We start from the raw sequence: 21,143 nt of genomic DNA on the forward strand, positions 1-21,143 counted from the left end.
CGAACTTTTTGTACAAAATCTGCTAGAGATCGATGCTTATTTTGGACACTTTTATTTTGATTTGCTCTACTTCTGCGTTGCTTTCTACGGAATTGCTTTTTGATAGGCATCTTTGAGGTCTGTTGAAGAAAAAAAAGAAAGTGTGGGTTGGGCTGTTGTGCAGTGTATGTGTGCTTTGTGCATGAGTGTCTGAGTATGATGGTAAGTATTATTGTGGAGGTGTGTGATTGTGCAATGGGCAGCTACATCAAGTTGGGAAGGCTATTCTTGTATTTGTATGGTACTATAATGGGCTTCAGATGACAATATAAAGTATGCAACTGGTAAGGGGAAGCACTAATACTACATCTAATGGTAAATGGTTAATATACTTGTTTCTTCTACAATACTAAAATGCTAGTGTGTCCGAGTAACAGTTAGAACATTATGTTAGTTTTGTACTTACTTTTTTGTATGGAAAGAGTAGGTTTCTTCTAAGTCCTTGTTCGTACTTCAGACGCTGCTGCTTTTCAGGAGAGTGGTCTTCACTGCAATTGTAAAAGAACGAAGTTAGTGAATATGTGTGTTTATAGCACTTTTCATAATTATACTGTTATTTCTCCCGTTATTTCTCCCATCACAGCAATGTAACCGAAGCTGAACAACCCTCTTTTGCGCCCTGATACCCTCAGGTCTGGCTCGCACTATAAATATTAAAACAAACAAACAAACAAATCTTATAATATGAAACAATATGTTTTAGATAGGTGTGTGTGTAAACAAAAATCTGGAGAGCTGAAAGGTTTACAATTGACACTTCATCATAGCCGATGGGAGAAATGACAGTAAATTCATTTAACAGTTTATACAAGGTAAGTGGCAGTTACTCTGTTCATATTTCTATTTATTTTATTTTACATTTTTAAAGCGCTTACACAGCCCTCAGGCATCGAGGCGCTGTTACAGGAAATTTTTGTTTTTTAGTTGCGTAATTATTTTGTCTTTGTTGCGAATTTATAACGTGCTTAAACACCCAGAGGTTTCTAAGCGCGGACCCGGGGATCGAACCTGTGTTGCTTCGTGTCGTCCTGCTTCCAAGGCGTGCACGTTGCCGCTGAGCTATGCTCCCTCGATGTATTGTATTCCAAGAAGAGGTGTACATGTACTGTGCAGAAAATATTCATACATCTAGTCTGTGTTCATGCATGTGGATGTGCATGAATCTGCAAGTAGAAATATTGGGGAGTTTTATAGTTGCTGTAGGTCGTTTGTAGTCACAGCCGAATTGTATCGAGAGTGATCAATAATACATCTAAAGTGCTGATTTGTGATGACAGAGTTAGATGTAGAGTTCTTGGTTGTGATTGGTGGATGATTGTGTGACTGCTTACCAGTAGCCAATGAGGAAATGGTGCAGAGAGTGCGGTGGAAAGGGCAGAAAGGCTGCCCCAGTGTTACTTATGCGTTCTGCCGACAGTGCAGCTGTTTGCAGACAGGACATGCCACATCCGGGGTTTCCGAGCATGAAGTGGGAGTGTATTTTGAGGATTAGCGAATGAGGTGGTGAGGTTCTGCTTCGTATTGAGAGAGGCTGTGTGTAGTGAAGATAGCGGAGGTGCGGAAAGTCAGGGTGTTGGTGGTTGGAGATATGTTTGTGAATGGTTTGGAGCAGTATGCTAAATCTAGGAATGTGGCTAACCATTTTGACACAAAAGGAGTGGATGTCGTGTGGAGCACTGTGCCTGATTTGAATTTGCAGGCAATCTAGTAGTTTGTCAGGATATGGCTAGGTTTCATGTCCACATGTAGTTGTCCTGAACTGTGGTGCTGTGCATTTGGGCTATGTCAGTGCTCCTACTTTGTTGCAAGATCTGCAAAACCTGGTTCAGGCAATTATGAAAGTCCTTCCAAATGCCAAGGTTATGTTTTCTGCTTTGTTACCTAGAGCAGTATGGGACAATAGTTCTGTTTTTTATCCTCAGCAAAATATTGCTAGGTGTGCAATCAACCGAGGCATGTTTGCTGTCATGCTTAGAGCTGGTATGTTCTTTTGTAATAATATAATATATATAATATTATATATTAATAATATAATAATATAATATTATTTTAAACTAGATGGCATTTCTTTATCTTTTATGGGAAATGCCATGCTGTTTTGGAACATAAGGGTTGCTTTGGAGAAGCTAATGTGAAGGTTTTTGGAGGAAAATAAGAAAAAAAAAGAAAAAAATACAACGGTTGTCCGGGGGACAGCGCATATTACATACAGGGAATTTGGGGTTGAGAGGCATGCAAATGAGACTGAGCAGAGCAAAGGATTGGTCAATAAGGTTTACTGGGTGTGTTGTGTAAGGAGAGAGTTTGTTAGAAGGTCTTTTTCCTGAGAGAAGAGCAGATAGCTATGGCTGTGTGTTTCAGAAAGCAGATTGTTTGGGTTTTGGGAGATTCCTGGATAAATTGGTTGGAGGTGCAAGCAGATCGCTGTGGAGTGGCTGCACATCTTGGATTCTCTCATGTGGAAGTGCACTGGCATGGAGTGCGTGGAATGAAGTGGGTGGATTTGGTACCTCTCTGTGCTTCTTTGGTGACACAGCATCATCCAGACATTATTATTATTATTATTATTAATTGTGGAGGGAACAGTTTAGGACATGTGACTGGAATATTTTGGCAATTTGCAATGAAAGAAGGACTTGGGAAAGTCATGGACATGTATCCACACTCCAGAGTAATGTTTTCCCTAATTGCGCAGAGACAAATGTGGTTGCGTTCTTTTTCATTTGGTCCACATATTGTATGTGATATGAATTATCACTAGTGTTGGAGCCTATTATCGGTGTACCGCAAAACAAAGGCCTGTGAACGAATTCCACAATTTGAAATCTTTCATAGCGCCACCTTGACTACATCAGGTATTGTGTCAATGTGGCTTAAGAGATGTGAATGCCTGGTGGGGGAAGTCGATATCAAGTCTGAAATGCTTCACGAGAATCCAAATGCAGCAAAAGTAAAAATCTGGCGCGCTGATTGGGAGCAGACATGCTCACAGAGAGTGGTATCTAAAATGATAATTGATGCTCCACCTGGAGCTCGGGCGTTTGGAAACACCCAAAAATATATTGAGTTGTTTCCTGATCCAAATGCCAGAAGGTTGTTCATGGGGTTTAGACTAAACTCCTTTATGTGCATGAAGAAAGAACGTTTTCTTGTAACAAGAGTGGATGTTAGGAACCTGTAGTGTGGCCTGCACCTCTTTAGTTGTCTTTAGGGATCTCGTTAGGCCCCATTGGGAGTTATAGGTTTAGTTTTCTCTGCTCTGGGAGTTTTCTGGCTTATATACAGTTTCCACTTGTGGTACAGTGGGTGGTGTTTGTAGATTTTGTATGAATCAGTGACAGTTGGTTTTGAGGGAAGAGGTTGGTTTGGATGTGTTGATGATGGTTTGGAGCTGGTCTCCTTTTATGTGGTTAACTGCAGGGCCCGCAGTTATTGTATGGTTTGGCTAGTGTTAGTACATATTTTATATATCAGTTGACTGGAAGCTTTTGGGCTCTAACTTTCGGTTGTTCAAACTTTTGGTTGATTATTCTGGTTATCATTACTGTATGGGAGGGAGGTATGTAGTGATGTTAAAATGTGTAGTGATGTGAATACATATTGTTCTTGTAATGTTAATACATTTCCATCCGTGTGTAAAGGCATCTCATAGTGTGAGGTCATCAGGGTAGAATGTTATGTGAGGTGTGGAATGTCAAGTGAGAGTGTTCTGAGAGTGACGGTTGGTGCCAGCAGAGATGGGGGCTGGTAGATGTCTTAAGCTCTGAACTGAATTTTAATATGTCATCTGCAGATTGCACAGATTCCAAGTAAATGTGCTTAAATCAGCAGTGCCTCTGATGATTCTTTACACAGTTCTTTTCCCATTCATGGTACGGCAACATCACATGTGGCTATACTTCTTGCGTCAGGATCATCGCCTCATTTTCCTGAAATGGGGCCTTTTCTGGCCTGTCTCTGAGCTGGCCTCCTGAGAGCTCTTTGTGATATGCTGCTGCCAGTCCCTTCGTCTTTGCCATTCGTGGATGAGATGTCTCCTGCATCTGTCCCACTTTGAATTAGAGTGATTGGTGGTCCAGTGTCCCGGGTGGCTTTGGCAGGAAAGAATGTGGGATCAGAAGGGGTGTCCTTTGTTGATGTTGTTTCCACACATGACCACTCTTGCTTCCTCTTAGCTGCTTACATCTTGGCATACTGTGTTTTGCCTTTCAATGTCTTTCCAATTCTACAAGCAAAGCTGGGCTGGATGGACCAGTACAGCTCCAACCTCTTTTTTTTAATTGTACATGGTTTTAAAAACCTTTTCAACTCTGAAGAAAGATTCATATTTCATGACAGCTCGTATACATCATTAAAACATAATAAACATTCTTCGCATGATTAAAATTTACACATAAAAAAACAAAGCACAATACATATCAAGTAAAAACTTTCATAACCTGGTTCTTGCACCTCGATGTTTTTCAAGAATTTACAAGCTTTCACACTCAAGTGCATAAACACTTACAGAATAGAAGAGATGTTATTGTGACATTAGCTTTGCTTCAACAATAAAACAAATGCTGCTACTGCCAAGCTATCAGAGATATTTTCATTGTACAGACATTTGCGCCATAGATGTTCATAATTGCACCAGGAAAGGAACAATTTCCCCAGATAACTCAGGCCAGTACAGAATCTACATGTTGAGTTTGCTGATGTAAGGAAACCCTCCTACAGAGTACTTAATTCGTTGGTATAAGATTCCACCGAGATCTGAGCAAAACTGATCTATACCGATGATTGAGGAATTGAACCAGATAGGGCAATAATGTCCCTCTTTTTGTATGTTCATGTACAAGATGGCTCATGGATGAATAACTATGGAATTTCTCCAATGTCTCCATCCAGTCAATATTATATAGCATTTGTTTGACCTTAACTGGGTTACCCAGCAAAATGTCAATGTCCAGGTTTCGTTTTTTAAACAGATTTTCACATGATATGTGGAGTTGCGCTATGTAATTACAAGAACTGCCTCGAAGGTCCTCATTCATACATAGGCCCAGATCCTCATACAGGGAGACACTGACTGGTAGAAGTAGTTTTCTATACAGGGACAATAGTTTCCACTGTCCCCGTGCTCTAATTGAAATCAGGCCTAGCTCAAATCTGAGAGCTGCAAGGGGGCCAAGACCCTCCTCCGAATGTTTGCTACTATCAAGTCCAACCATTTTGGAACCGCACTAATGTATAGTTCCAACCCATAGGTAATCTTCGTAATAATGTTCCCTTCATAAAACTTCATAGATGGTACAATAGAGTAACATCCATATTTTCAATTTACCATTAGTAATTGATTTAACAGCAGCGTTGTCTTTTAAAGTAGAATTAGGGTGGCAGATATTGAAAAACCTAAATAGGGCATACTAGTTGAAGGGCTAATCACAGCATTTTAGGCCAATGCAGGAGTTGTCAAACAATAGAAAATCATCCACGTAAGTAAGCCATGACACTTTCACACTACCTACTTTTGGTGTACTTAATGTAGCCAGACTTAAATAGTAATTTACATCAGTGACATAAAGACAAGCGGCTAAAATACATCCCTGCCTAAGTCCAGAAGGTGTGGGAATCCAACTGTACACACCACCATCTCTGTTCAACTGGACCTGGATCCCAGAATTATTGTGAAGAACAATTATTAATTTTAGTAAGGCATGTGGCAAAACCTAGCTATTTATCACAAACGAACGGTCATGGAAGGATTATTGAACACAGATTCTCATTCATACGGTATCTGGGTACCAATCTGACACACATATATGTTCTCCCTAGTAGGAAGCACACCCTGTCCCTGCTTGTAAAGTACCTTTTCTCCCTAGGCTACGAGCGGTGTATCACCTATCTAACAGTGCATAGGGAAGAGACTGACCCTATCTAGACTTCTTTCATACCATATAGTCAAAGCATACCAATAAACCAGCTAAAAACTCAGCACACCTGTAAAAGCTATTAAAGGGTATTCAAAAGAGACATAGTATTCATTATATCAGTCTCTTTCTAGATGGCTGTGTATTGTCCTCACAGCAGGATTTCTTCCTATGTTTTAATTACCAATGTTGGAAGGCAAACACAGCCACTATACTATAAGCCTATACAGTGTGTTCAGCAATATAAAAAACAAATGCTCTCAAGAGAGAACACATTGTAACTCTTATTTCAGTTAATATAGCTCTCTAGTCAAACTATCACTGTTGCTGAACATGTCCAAGGCTGATTCTATTGGGCATTGTCTTCGGCATGAGATCACTCATGTCCTATGTGGTCAGCTGGTTTGAATGATGCTAATAACTGGGATCATCTTTTTCAGGACCTGTATTTTGCCAAGGAAAACTTCCTTTGAGAGACTGCTGTATGGATCTCTGCAGCACTTCTGCTCCCCGGCAACCGTACGTAAGTAACTTGAAACACGGCAGTGGTTGCAATGGAATAGATGTATATGCACTCCTGTCTAGCTGGCGGTGGGTCAAACACTTCCTTCCTTCCTTCGATATCAGGGACAGGGTCTTCTGGTGCCAAACTGCTTACTCTCTCGGTGGTCACGGTCTGACGAGCATATGTACTTGATCACGCGTAACTGTATGTTAGTGCAATCTTGCGAAAACTGCAAAAGATGTGAGAGCTATCTGGCGCTGCGTCCGACCCGGCTCCCAAGAAAACCATGTCACCCTAGCTATCCAGCTACCCTCATAATCTTGTGCGGTCAACATGATCAAATGTAGATAATAAGTCAACTGACGCAACATACGTGCAGCCAGCGGGGGTAGCCCAAGCTAATTCCTGTATAACCCTCAGAGTGAGAACATTAAGGTCTGTAGAGTGAGCTTTACGGAAGCCCATGGGAAATTTAGAAAGCCTATTGGAAGAGGTAGCCCATGCTTCAAGATGTTGTAGTAAGAGGGACACACAGATCTTACTGTCCACATCTAACAGAGAAATGAGTCAATCATTTCTAGATCCGATCTTGCTCCCTCTTAAAAAGAGGGACAATATGGGCCATCTGGCAAGATTGATTTTGGGAATATGTTCGAGGTGATTACACTATTAAAAAGGATAACCAGAGTGTTGGCCCAATTAGCTGAATCTGCCTATAAGGTGCTATTAGTAAGGATGTTGGGTCCAGCGGCTCTAGAGGATTTGCTGAGAGCAATCAGTTCTTTCACCCTATTTAGTTATATTCCTATAAGGGGGTGTGGGATCCCCATATTATCAATCTGAGTTGACTTGAACAGTGGCTTAGCTTTACCTGCAGCATATAGAGCTGTAAAGAAGTCAACCCATATTGGCTCAGGAACAGCTTTCAGGATGAGGGGTTAGTAAGAGAGGTGTCTTGCCCATTAATCCAAGACCAAAAAGTGCCCATGTCCTTTTTTGATTAGGGCTTGAAGCATACTTTCAGCATCTCTTTGTAATAGAGCGGAGCGTCTAAATTTACACTAGTTCCTATATCTTTGTTTCACAGTTTTTCAATTAACCGTCTACAAAGCGGTAGCAGTGTTGCAACTCTTGATTTCTTTAATGGAGTGTCTCATATCTGTTTTCATGAAGGCTATCAAGGTTTTCCACATCAAAAACTTAAATTTTCCAATCTAGCATCGTATGGCGCATTGTTGATTTGAATTCATTAGTTATGATCTCTATAATATTTTGGAACCACCGAAAAGCATTTCTATGTGCGATAACTTTTAAATTGGTGAGTCCACCCTGTAGCTTCTCTCGTGCTTTAAATAGAAGAATTAAATTAGCCCTTAAGATACAGTGATCACTCCAAGTATTTTTTATAATAATGAAATCAGAAGAGTTCAAACATGTACTGACCGACAAAGATGTAATCTAAAGTAGATCTACTGATACCCCAAAACCATGTATAAATATCGCTATTGCACCACCCAATTTGACCATTTATTAACTTAAATCCCAAAATAGTAGTAGCGCAACACCACTGCCAACCCAGCTTGAAACTTGAAATCCGTGTCTATAAAGTCCTGGCAGATATCCCACTGAAGACAGTCCAGATTGGGTAAAAGGCAGTTCGCATTTAGGTCGCCAGCCAATATAACATGCCTAGAACCAATACTAGACTACCATGAGGAGACAAAATCAATGATAATTCATAGGAAATCTTCTAGCGCACCCATTCCTTTGTGCCAATAGACATTGACCAACAAAGCACGGAAATTGTAGCCCAATGCCGTCACATTGACGGCCAGCATTCCATGCAGAAGATTCTCAACCTGATGAGCAATGAAGCCCAACTCAATTTGTATGGCGATAATAAGGCCACCGGAGGGTCTTCCTCCACAGTTTCGCTAGCTGGGATTAGACTTGGGAACTGTCTGACACTGTCAAGGATGTTAGCCAGGTTTCTTGAATCAGCAGACAGTTGCATCCTCTCAGTAGCACCAGAGTGTCTCTATTTGTCATTAAGTGTACATTACCCCTAGAGTTCCAAGGAAGTACCTTCAGGTCTTCATTAGAGGCACATTGATCTATTGATTTATTTACATCGCCCTGTCCTATATCTGGAGGGGAGTTGGGACTTTTGTCTCCTTACTCTGAAGACTGATTCTTCGACTCATGGCATAGTGACCAGCACTTGACATGGGGGAATGGGGATCATTCCTTGACTGGGTTGCCTGAATGTTATCTCTGCATTCAGACCACCGGGCAATCGAAAAGCCAATATTGTTCAGAGATACCCTTTCTGAGGGAATCAAATCTATAGTCAGTCTGGTTCCAAAGTAATGCAAAGACTGTGCAGTGTTTTATTTTTCTGGGAACATCAATCTTTCAATATCTGCCGAAGATAATGCTGCTAGATTCTGAATTTCAGCAAAAATGTATAGAGCATTTGTACAATTCAAACACACCGGGAAGCTATCACCCAGTAGACTGGAGAGTACCAATATATTCTTTTCACCCTGAGCCAGATTATTGCTACTGGGTATAGGTTTTGATGAGAACATAGGTATGTTGAAATTTCGGATGGCCATATATGACCCACTGAAACCCAATTCAGGATCTAGCCTTTTTTTCTTGTTGAAAAGTACTGTAAGGTTTATAACTTCCCTTTTTGGCAATTTATGTTTTCAGCTTATTGATGTGATCTCAAACAGGGGCATGGATAGTTAGTGCACCAACCTCTAGGCACATAAAGTTGATCAAATAAGCCACCCAAATTCAAGTTTTGGCTTCCACCTGGAGATGTGCTTGCAGGCAACTCGGATGTTTTGGGCACCAGATTATTACATTTATGAAGCAAAAAATGAGCTTCTAAATTACTTTCTGCCCTTTCTGAAACCCGAAGCCCATCTGTTTGCACCTCCATATCCCTTTTTGGGATCGCATTGTGTGCAACAAACGTAGGCCTTGTGTTTGATGCATAGTGAGTCTTCATAGTAGGGATTGGCGATGAAGACTTTCTCCGAAACAATAAGGCAGGATTAGAACAATCAGGCTTAAGAGCGGGAATGGGCAATTGAGACTAATTCCCAAAGCACAAGGCAGAGTTAGAACAGGGGTTATAAAACCAGAAGGTAGGCCTAGAGGGATTTTCAAGGAGGAGTTATCTTTAAAAGTTACCATTTTAGGCAGGGTATGAATTCCTACACCAACCTTAGCATCAGAGGCTGAGAAAACAGATCTTAAAGGCAGGGAGATTGTCGCATGTGGAGGATTCGGGTGAGCTTTGTCGCAAAAAGTGCACTAAGCAGTCAGCAAAGTTGAGCTTTGGATTGTAACGGGGGCAGAGGTGGAGCAGCAAGCACATTAATGCAAGGAGTTTGTGGCCCAATGGGTGTGCAAAGGATTAGATCATTAGAGCTTTCCTCTATCAGAGGAGTTAACACAGTGGGTTGCCCCTTGAACCCGCACTCTGCTTTTCTTATTGATTCAGGAAAAGTAAGATTGTGCATCCACTTTCCGGAAGAAGTATCCTTCGGTTTCAACAATTTTTGATTTTCTGTCTTCTTATCCCTTCCACGACAATGTCTGTCCCTCTTGATGCATACGAGTGTACCACAGATATTGTTTGTATAGTACGGCCTGCATGTGGGGTGTTTTGTGATGCCCCTGTACCTTCAAAAGGAATTGCTTCTACCATGGGCACTGAGGATGGCGAAGATTCATCGATAATTATGGAGTTGTTCACAGGCAGAATGTGAATACATTTATGTGTGTCATCCAGGAGGGGTGCAGTACCTTTGGATGCAATGTGACCCAAGCATGCCTCCAAATCCTCAACCTTGATTTTACTAGAGCTCAAAATGGTAGTATGTACCTTCACTTCTTCCCAAATATTATCATACAGTTTCACAAAAGAGCTTAAACCATATTAAGGGCAGAGAGGCTTGGAGAAGACAGCTTCATGCGATCCTCGGCCCCCTCAATGTATGATGAACAAAGTCCTCATTGGAATGGACAGAATAGTCAGGAGAAGATATGGAGAGCCTTCCGCATTTCTCATGCATCATAAAGTCATTCAATTCAGTAGGTGGCCCAGGACATGAGGCACTGCATGTCTGCTGAATTACGCTCTCCAAGACCTCACAAGTTTTAGATTGAATAGCAGAATCAGCATACTCAATTATACTTGGATCTGTTAAGACATTCATGAGTGCATGATCCAATATTGCAGTGTTTCTAGTTGGCAAGATAAAACGTCCGTACTTGTACCAGATATTTTCGGGAAGTAATCCATAATACATTGACCCACACTAGGGGATAATGGAGGTTGTGCTATTGCTTTCTGCGTGGACAGATTTGAGTTTGCCCCATACTTTCTTCCTCTTTTCGTTTTTGACTCTGTAGAGGCATGTAGAGATGGCCTATTTGACATCCCATGGATTTCAGCGCTTTGTTCGCCACCAGGATTACGCCTCAGTGCATCCACAAGTGCGGCCTCTTGACTTTTCATCTCGAAACTGCCGGACGGCCATCAGCGGGATCATAACCTATAACAGCAGGAAGGTGCCCTGTGGTGGATGGGATTAATAAACTTAAGTTGATGTGCCAGCTTGGCTTCTCAAGCCAGTGAGTATGGCCATATAGCATAGTCAGTAGGGCTAAGATAACCTTGGGTTCAAAGGGAAGCAATAATGTCGTCCTACAGTCACCCAAGACAAAGCATGCACACTGAGTGTTAAAGTGTAAACTGAACCTGGCTCAAAGGAGAAATGTAGACACAATGCACTGAGCTCAGCTCAACGGAAAACTCAAAAGCAACCCTGCAGTCACAGAGTGAAATGTAAGCACTATGCACTAAGCTTGGCTCAAAGGTAGGCTTAAGAAGCAGCCCTGCAGTCACCAAGTAAAATGTAGACACTGTGCACTGAGCTCGGCTCAAAGGGAAGCTTAAAACACAGCCCTGCAGTCACAGAGTGAAGTACAAGGCTTGAACTAGGTAGCGGTATGATATGTATATGATATGATCAGTACAGTACTGTTCGTGGTGTGGAGTAAATACCAGTAGTGCCTCCTCTAACCGTAGAGCCGCGGCTGCCGCACGCAGCAGAAGACAGCAGAGGGGTTTGCAACTTTTGTAGTAAATCCTCCTCCTTCTACAGGAATGGCATGGTAAACAGACTGCAGCAGAAGACAAACACCTCTACAAACAACTCCAAAGTATTTTAGCACATTGCAGGTGATTGTAATGATTTGGATGTGCTGGCTTCCTACTGTTCTTGCTGCACGCAGATTGGATGGTTCTGGTGCAGGAAGGCAAGTCTATTGGTTGTGACCAGTGGTTTCAAATGGGCTTCATCAGTAGATGAGTGTGGGAATGAAAGTTGATGTGCAGATTACATTGCCGATTGGCTGGTAATGGTGCAGGACTATTGTTATTAAAAACTCAGTAATGCCTGGTTCCACTGGTTCCAATGGTGGCTTTGCCAGGATGTAACTGCCAATGTGTTGCAAGTTAGTGCTTCCATGACCTGTGATGAACCAGCCAAGAGGTCTCTGGTGGATTGCTGGCATACTTTTCCTGTACAGCTGCAGGTGTAATGGATAGGGCACTTTTGGGAGGTAGCATGCAATGTGAGGCAGGAATCAGCAAATGCATGAGGATAGCATTGTAGTTGCACACCGGCTTGACCTGTGTTGGCAGTCCCTAGCTCTGAAGTCTCAAGGGCAGATGTTTGTAGAATGTTTATCAGCAGGTCTACGACAATTGTGGCAATGCATCATGGGTTGGCACTGCTATGGTGCACACAGGGGCAGCTTTGGGGATGTGGGTGCATCTTGTTCAGATCCATGTGGCTTTGGTACCAGTTGCAAGCTTAATATTAGTGTAAGCGGAATTAGTGAGCATTGATGTGTGTCCTTATTTCACACCTGTGTGTGTCATGGGTTTAAGGATGTACAGTGTCTTTGTATTTTTGGAATATAATCATGATCTTCGATTGTTCCATTCAGAGGTTGGCATCTGCACCTGTTGGTGTGAATTGCTCATTGTCTGTGTACGCAATCATTGCATGTTTGCACTATATAGATTGTATGTCCCTCTGTTCTTTGAAATCTTGGTGCGGCAGGACACTATAGCTCAGGGACAACATACTTCCTTGTAGGCAAGACGATACGGAGCAACACAGGTGGGTCTGCGCTTAGAAACCTCTGGGTATTAAGCGCATTATAAATAATCAATTGTAATTATTATAATTAAGTGTGGTATGCGCTGTGGTTCTCAGAGTAATTGGTTTCACACTTTACGCCGGTGTAGTGGGCTTTTTTTGGGTTGTGGTTCCATCGGCATTGAAGTCATTGAACTGGCGGATGATGTCATCATGTTAAAACAGCATTGGCCCATATACTCTATGATGTTATGCCAAGGGAGGTTTTGCTCCCAGATGTAATTGTGGAGGCGTGCTGGTGGCTTTGCTGAAAAGCCATAAACTCCATACCATTTTGAGTCAAGTTTTGTATTCACTGGGCGTTTGTCGCTGCCTTCTGTATTTTTATTTTTGTCCTGGATTGGTGTAGGCAAGGTTTTCAGGTTTTCCCCGAGTGCTTCTGTGAGGGCTTATCACCAAGATCTCGGCTGAGCGAGATCTCGTGAGACTGTGTGCAGGAAGTGCGCAACGGGCCGGAAACCCGGTAGAGTTGGAGTGAGGCACCAGGAGGACAGTCAGGCCTCGGCGCTCCTCCTTGATAAAGGAATCAGCCCTTGAACTGAAGCCTGCTCCACAGGCAGATCCCTCACTGCAGAGCATAATTCCAAGGCTGAAGACAAGCCTCGTGGGAGATCTACAAGGGAGGGGATGTAAATACCATCCACTGTACATCCAGTGCAGTGAAGCCAACTGCACTGTTCTATCTGGACTGAATTGTGCGTACTACCCCCTGTTCTGGACAAATACCACTCTGCCCAGTTTATTCAAGGTGTCAGAATAAACACCTTTACCTCAGGTGCAATAATGCAGGGTGCCATGCCATATCCCGCTTTCTTCCAGCCCACCGGCATGCCTGCCATTCCCTGGCAACAATGGGATCCACTGTTTTCCACATATCAGGAGGCGCTGGGAGGAACAGGCTATTCACCGGCCAGGAAAAAGTCCATGCTACTAAATGCCATGGGGGTTGAAGGGCAGCACATATTTGCAGGCTGGAATGTTGTGCCTCCCACAGACGATGGTCCTGACGTCTAAAAGGAAGCAATTCGCTGCATAGTTAAGAGGTTTTCCAACAAGAAAAATGTGGTCCTCCACAGACAAGTTCTGCCCAAGAAAACAAGAAGGTACTGAACAGGTCGATGATTACATCACCAGAATGAGACAAGTGGCGGCCTTGTGCGGATTCGGGGACAATGTTGAGCAAGTCATTTGTGACAATTCCCACAAAGTCCAGGACAAGTTCATCAAAGAGAAAGAGCTGGACCTAGAAAAGGCCATTCAAATAGCGATAGACGAGGAGGAAACTTAGAATAGACGCAGAGAAGTTGGCAGACCCTCACCCAAAATGGTAGCTGTGCAATGGAAGAGGCGCAGAGACAGGCATCCACTGAAGCTATCAAAGAGAAAGGACCCAATTGGAGAGATTCCCAAAGGTGCTACAAATGTGCCATCACCAAGCATCTTGCTAACAATAGAGACTGTCCTGCAAAGAACAAAGAGTGCTACAAGTGCAGGCGATTTGGTCACGTTGCTGTTGCTTGCACATGGTGGTAAAAGAAAGTCACCCATATTGAAGGAGACAGAAGAACGAGCGATGAGGAAGAACCAGACAATATGCTGATGGTTATCATGATAAACTCATCTTGAGCCGGAAGGGAGAAACCACAATGCATAGTGAAAGTAGATGGAAATGAAACACGTGTCATGGTGAATTTGAGGTCCGACCTGTCCATCCTCCCCATCCAGACATACAAAAACATGGTGGGCCGTGACTTGGTTGAGATTAGAACCATCAAGCAAAAGCCCACAGTCTTTCGGGGGAGCCACCGTAGACCTCTTGGGCTACATCAAAGCCAATCTCGAATTTAAGGATAGATGCACCACAACAAAGGTCTACTTCTCGACCAACGGTCCTGCAGTACTGGCATGGGACAACCAGCACAAACTGAGCTTCCAATTAGACCCCAGCACCACCAAACAAGTGCTGCTGGTCTCATCAGGAGGAGCGTCAGATCTCAGAAGTGAATTCCCCTTGCTGTTCTCCGAAATGCTTGGAAAAATAAAAACTACGTGCACAAAATCCACGTAAAACCCAATGCTGTGCCAGTCAAACACAAGGTCAAGTCTGTTCCAGTGACAGCGAGGTCGGCCCTGGAATCCCTGCTTCGCAAAATGGTCAATGAAGGCACTATTGAGACCATTGAGTTTTCCGAATGGCTAATCCTGGTGGTCCTGATAAAAAAAAATCCTCCAACGACTTGAGAGTGTGCATAGATCTACGCAGCCTCAATTTGGATGTGGTCACAGACAGTTTTCCCTTGCCCAGCATCAACAAAATTATACTGGTGATGAAGGAAGCAAAAATCTTTTCAAAGCTCGATATGCGTAAAGCCTACCATCCGATTGATCTACATAAGGCCACACGTCCCCTCACAGCATTCAGCACATTCCAATACACACGAATGCCAGTCGGGTTATCATCTGCTGAGTCTGCATTCTAAAGAAATATGAACTCTCTGCTGTACGGCATAGACAATGTGTCATACTTCCAGGATGATATCCTGTTGTATGCCAAAGATGCAGTAACCCATGACAGGAGTCCACCTTCGCCACAAGAAATGTATAATTGGAGCATGTAAAGTAGAGTACCTGGACTACTGCAGCTCAAAGGAAGGAGTGAGCCCAATGGAAAACCAGCTCCAAGCAATAGTTGATGCCTCAGCCCCAACCTCAAAAGACAAGCTCCATTCGTTCTTGGGCCTCATGGCGTATTATGTGAAATTATTTCCCAGATTTTTTGAAATCATCTTCTTTTTGAAATCCCACTTGAGAGAGCTCTTGAGGAAAGGAGCAGGGTACATGTGGGAATCACAGCAAATTGAGGCCTTCACGGAAATCAAGTAGAGAATCCTATATGCCCCATGTCTGAAACCGTTCTATCCCGAATGGGAAGCAAACATAACAACAGACGCCAGTGCATACGGATTGGGCGCCAGCCTCACCCAAAAAAGAGGAGATACCGAAAGTATAGTTGCCTTTGCGTCATAAGCACTGTCCACTTCAGAGAAAAACAACTCCACGGTCGAGAAGGAGATGCTGGTGTGTGGTGTGTCTGGGCCATGGAGTACTTCAGGGCGTACATTTGGGGAACCAAGTTCCGCATGGTCACCGACCACAAACCCCTTGTGCACAAGTTGAGCCCCGGGGGCACAAAGACAGCAACGCCATGCCTAGCAAGAATTGCCGCCAAACTGCAAGAGTACACGTACAAGATCACCAATATTGCCAGCTGCAAGAACACCCAAGCGGACTGCATGTACAGGTTACTGGATCAAAGCACCTCGGGCACCACATTCCTGGAAGACAAATGCGTTGTAGCATCAATAGGAGACCTAAGAAACAAGGACTTTACAGAAATGAGCGCGTCCCATTGGCAGGAGGAAATAAGACACGATGAGGCCCTGGGCCCAGTAGCAGAATGGGCCTGCAAAGGTTGACCAAAAGAGAGAGCGGTCCCAGAAGGTCTGCGACCTTATTGGAAGATCAACGACGAGATCGCAGAAATGGAGGGCCTACTAATGAGAGGTGACCAAGTAATTCCCCCAAGAGGCATCTGCAAAGTGATACTATGTAGAGCTCATGCAGGTCATCTGGGCATCAATATGACATGACACAGAGTGTGCAAAGCATACTGGTGGCCTGGAATGGATCAAGTGAGGGCAATGATCGAGAGATGCCATGAATGCAGAAACTGCAACAAACGTCTAAAAGTGAGGCAAGCACCCCTGGTACCCACAGAAATTCCAGCCGGCATGTGGCATAAAATAGAGCTGCACTTCATTGGCCCATTGGACGGCATGTCGAGCGACAGCAAGTATGGCATAGTCATGGTGGAATATCTTTCCAAGTGGGTGGAAGTTGAATTTGTGCCAGACATCAGCGTGGGCACAGTCATTGAAGTACTCAGTTCCGTCTTCCAAAGAAAAGGACTCCCCAAAGAGATTTGTGATGGACAATGGATTTCAGTTAGTTTCCAGAGACATGGAAAGCTTTCTCAAGAAGCACATTATGCAGCAATTGAGAGCAAGCCTGTATCACCCACAAGCCAATGGGCTGGTGTTAGGCAGAATTATATGCAGTACCCTTTGGGAACACCACACACAATTAAGACTACAAGTGACAGTACAAAGTCACCTTTGGTACAATCCTGTACTACACCATTAAAGTGGTAGCAGTAGCGGAGCAGCCAGACTTATCTCAAGAGTAAGTGAGCAGTATCAAATAGTTACACAAAGGACAGCAATTACTATGATTCAGGCAAACACTGACTCAAGGTTTTCAAGTAAAATTATATACATTTATTATACTCTTCAGTTGTATAACACTACACCATTCTAAGCAGTTTAAAAATCACACTCTCAATACACCACACCACTTCTCTTAAATCCCAGACAAGTTAAGCTAAAAAAATGAAGTGGGAGAAAAATGCCACTCCAGCAATTTAAAGGGGAGAGAAAGACAAAGTTAAATAGAAATTGGACCACACCAACAGGTAAGTACTCAAGGCAACAGAACAAGAGGAACTACAGTGATAGAATCAGGTAGAAAGGCTTAGGGCCAAAGTCAATAGGGCAAAAGTCTTTTGCTCAAGATCACATGGTTCAGGGTAGTTTGCAGTAAAGTTCATGCCACGGATTTCGGGCGAGATTGGTTGGTAGAAAAGTTAGTTTAAAAAGAAGAGAAGGACAAGCCCTCGGATTGGAGAAAGATTTCACACACTTTCCCCGTGGCTGAACGAAACGAGCAACCGGGTTTGCACAGTACCTTAAAACAGAGAGGAAGCTGTAGCTGAAGCGGACGTTCCTAGTAGTTCCTGCAGGCTCACGGTTCCTGAAGCGACTGTCGGACTGACACGAAGTAGGAAGACTGGAGGGTCCTGCACTACCCAGGGAAGAAACCAGCAGCAGAGCAAAGCAACGAATAAAAGGTGCGCTCCTTAAAACGCAAACAAGGTCTGACCTTCCTGGCTATCCGGGCCACTGTAGCTCTATACAGCAAATTCGACCAGAGGAGGGGGTTCGAGGCTTGCATTTTGGTGGTGACATCCTGCTCTGTGGTCAATGGTAAAATCAAACCCTTGCAGGAAGATTGACCATCTCACAAGTTTTGGGTTCTCCCCTTTCATTTGCATTAACCATCTCAAGTGGTCGGTGGTCTGTCTGAATCACAAAGGTAGATCCATACAAGTATGATCTAAACCTCTTCAGAGACCACACAATGGCAAAACATTCACGCTCTATGGGTGCCCACCTTGTTTCTGGTTCCTTCAGTTTCCTACTGATGAAGCAAATGGGGTGCTCCCTACCTTTCTCATCCAGTTGACTAAGGACTGCACCTATACCTATATTAGAGGCATCTGTCTGCACAATGAAGTATTGGTGATAATCAGGAGCCCTTAGGACTGGAGCTTGACAAAGGGCTTTCTTCAGGTTTTCAAAGGCTTGATTGCACTCCTCATTCCATTTAATCTTTTTTGGGAATTTTAGAGAGGAGATCACATTCAAGGGAGAAGCTATGGACCCATAGTTATCTGTGAAATTCCTGTAGTACCCAGTGAGACCTAGGAAACCTCTCACTTGGGTTTGATTAGTAGGGGTGGCCCAGTTTTGCACAGCTTATACCTTGTTGGGCAATGGCCTTATCTCACCTCCACCTACCTCATGACCAAAGTAGACCACTTTACTCTGGCCAATTTGACATTTGCTTGCCTTCATGGTCAGATGGGCCTGCTCAAGAGCCTGCAAAACATATCCCAGGTGATCAATATGTTCTTTCCATGTAGGGCTGAACACTGCAATGTCATCAAGTATGCCATCAGAAGTCCTCCATCCCATTTAGAACATGATTAACCATCCTTTCCTTTTAGATGTTGCAGGTGCCTTCTTTAGTCCAAAAGGCATAACCTTAAACTAGTAGCGGCCTGCTGGGGTAGAAAAAGCAGTTTTCTCCTTGGCATGGTCTGTCAGTGCTATTTGCCAATAGCCTGTGGTTAGATCAAATGTACTGAGGTACTTGGCTGAACCAAGTCTATCCACCAGTTCATCTGTCCTTGGCAAAGGATGGGCATCAGTCTTAGTGACTGCATTTATAGCTCTATAGGCCACACAGAATCTCAACTCCTTGGATCCGGCCTTTGGTACGAGAACAACTAGACTAGACCATGGACTTGTAGAGGGCTCTATAACCCTGAGATCAAGCATCTTGTTGACCTTTCCTTTGATGTGGGATCTCACATGCTCTGACATTCTAAAACCTCTGCTTTTCACAGGTAAACAGTCACCAGTGAGAATATCATGCTGGCCGAAAGGGGTCAAGCCTGGTGTTAGTGAAAACAGGGAGGCAAACTGATTCAACAGAACTTTGCATTCCTCCTGTTGTTCAGAAGTCAGTTGATGTTCACTCCCTTCTTCCTCTTGAGCTGAAGCTAGAAGCAAAGCTCCCACTTCTGGTCTCGAGACATAAGCCTTTAAACGGTTGGTGTGAAAGACTCTAGGAGCCTCCTCAGGTTTGCCTAAGTCTACCAAATAGTTCACCTCTCCAAGGTTGCCCACAACCTTGAAGGGTCCTATCCATTTTTCCTGCAAGGCCCTCTGCCTTGTTGGCACCATAACTAGTACAAGCTGGTCTGGAGTAAACTCGACCTCAACTGGCCTTCTGGTCATGCCAATGTTTGACCACAGCCTGACCTGCTTTCAAGTTATCATTTGTTTCTGCCATCATATGCGACATTCTCCTCCGGAGACCTATCACATAGTCACTCTGTCTGGCTTGGGGGAAGGATCACTCTCCAACCCCTCCTTGATCAGGGCCAATGGACCTCTGACTGGAAGGCCATAGAGAAGTTCAAAGGGACTGTATCCAACTTGCTCCTGAGGGACTTCCCTATATGCAAAGAGAAGGCATGGCAGTATAAGGTCCCACTTTTTCTTAAGGAGTTCTTCCAAAGCACCTATCATGCTCTTCATAGTACGATTAAACCTCTTCTACCAGTCCATTTGTCTGTGGATGGTAGGCTGTAGAGAACTTGTAAGTGACACCACAGTTTTTCCACATGGCTTGCATGTAGTGGGACATAAAGTTGGATCCCCAGTCGGATATCACTTCCTTAGGAAACCCTACTCTAATAAAAATACCAAGTAGAGCCTTAGCCACAGCCTGAGCCTTAACAGTTTTCATAGGTATGGCTTCTGGGTATCTTGTAGCATGGTCTACTACAACCAGGATAAACCTGTTCTCTGAAGATGTGGGAGGGTCAAGGGGACCGACAATGTCAATGCCCACCCTCTCAAAGGGAACTCCCACCACTGGGAGAGGCACCAAGGGTGCCACATTCTTGGCTCCACTCTTGCCAGAGATTTGGCAAGTGTGACAGCTCCTGCAGAATTGGTCAGCTTCTGCACCCATTTTAGGCCAGTAGAAGTAGAGAGAGAGCCTTTCCTTAGTCTTTTTGAAACTCAAGTGACCAGCCAAAGGTATCTCATGGGCCAACTGTAGGAACTGGAGTCTGTTAGCAAGGGGCACTACAATTCTTTTGCAGTCCCTAGGGATAGACTCGGTCGGTTCACTGTAGAGGAGGCCATCTTCCCAGCTTAACCTGTGCTTTCCAACTTCTTGCCCATCAAGTTGGTGAGCAGCCTGTTGTCGAAGACCTTCAAGAGTAGGAAACTCCCTCTGTCCTTTGCTAAAGTCTGCCCTGTTGGGTCCACCTTCTAACAGTAAAGACTGCAGCTCAGGATGTTCAACAGGGTCAATATCTCCAACTAAGACAGTGTTTTCTTCCAGTTCTGATTCTTCAGATACTGGCTCAACCACACAAGGTTGCACCTCACACTCTGTCTCAGCAGGTGGAGTAGTCACAGGTGTGACTTTGGACAATCTTGGGAATGTCCTTGTTGGTAGCACAGGGGTGCTGTCTGACATTTTCCTGGAGGTCTTGGGTTTCCCCTTTGCCTCTGTTTTCTTAGCAATGGCAGTGATAGTTTCCTCTATCAGCTCCTCGGGAGAGCCTCTCAAGGTTCGCTCCCTTGCAGACCTAGTGAGCGTCTGTTTCCTTTTATTGGGAGGCCTGGGGGTGCTTGACACAACTCCAAGAGGTTTCAGGTCATAACCCAACAGGACTCTCCGCGGCACTTCACTCTGCACACTAACAGGTATTTTGACAGTCATATCATTAGACTGGATGAGAGCTGGTAACTGGGGAAGCATTTGCATAGGGCCTCCAGCTATCTTGGTGAGGTGTTTGGTTGCCTTAGCAACATCCTCCACCTTGAAAAAAAGATTCATCCACCACAGTTATGCTGGCTCCAGTGTGTCGGATGGAAGGGGTTTCCTGACCATTCACAAGAACACTATCTTTATAATACTCTTTAGTATTATCTGGGATGGAATTATAGA

This window comes from Ambystoma mexicanum, chromosome 6p (assembly GCF_040938575.1).
Source record: "Ambystoma mexicanum isolate Mex_15411 chromosome 6p, UKY_AmexF1_1, whole genome shotgun sequence".
NCBI lineage: Eukaryota > Metazoa > Chordata > Amphibia > Caudata > Ambystomatidae > Ambystoma > Ambystoma mexicanum.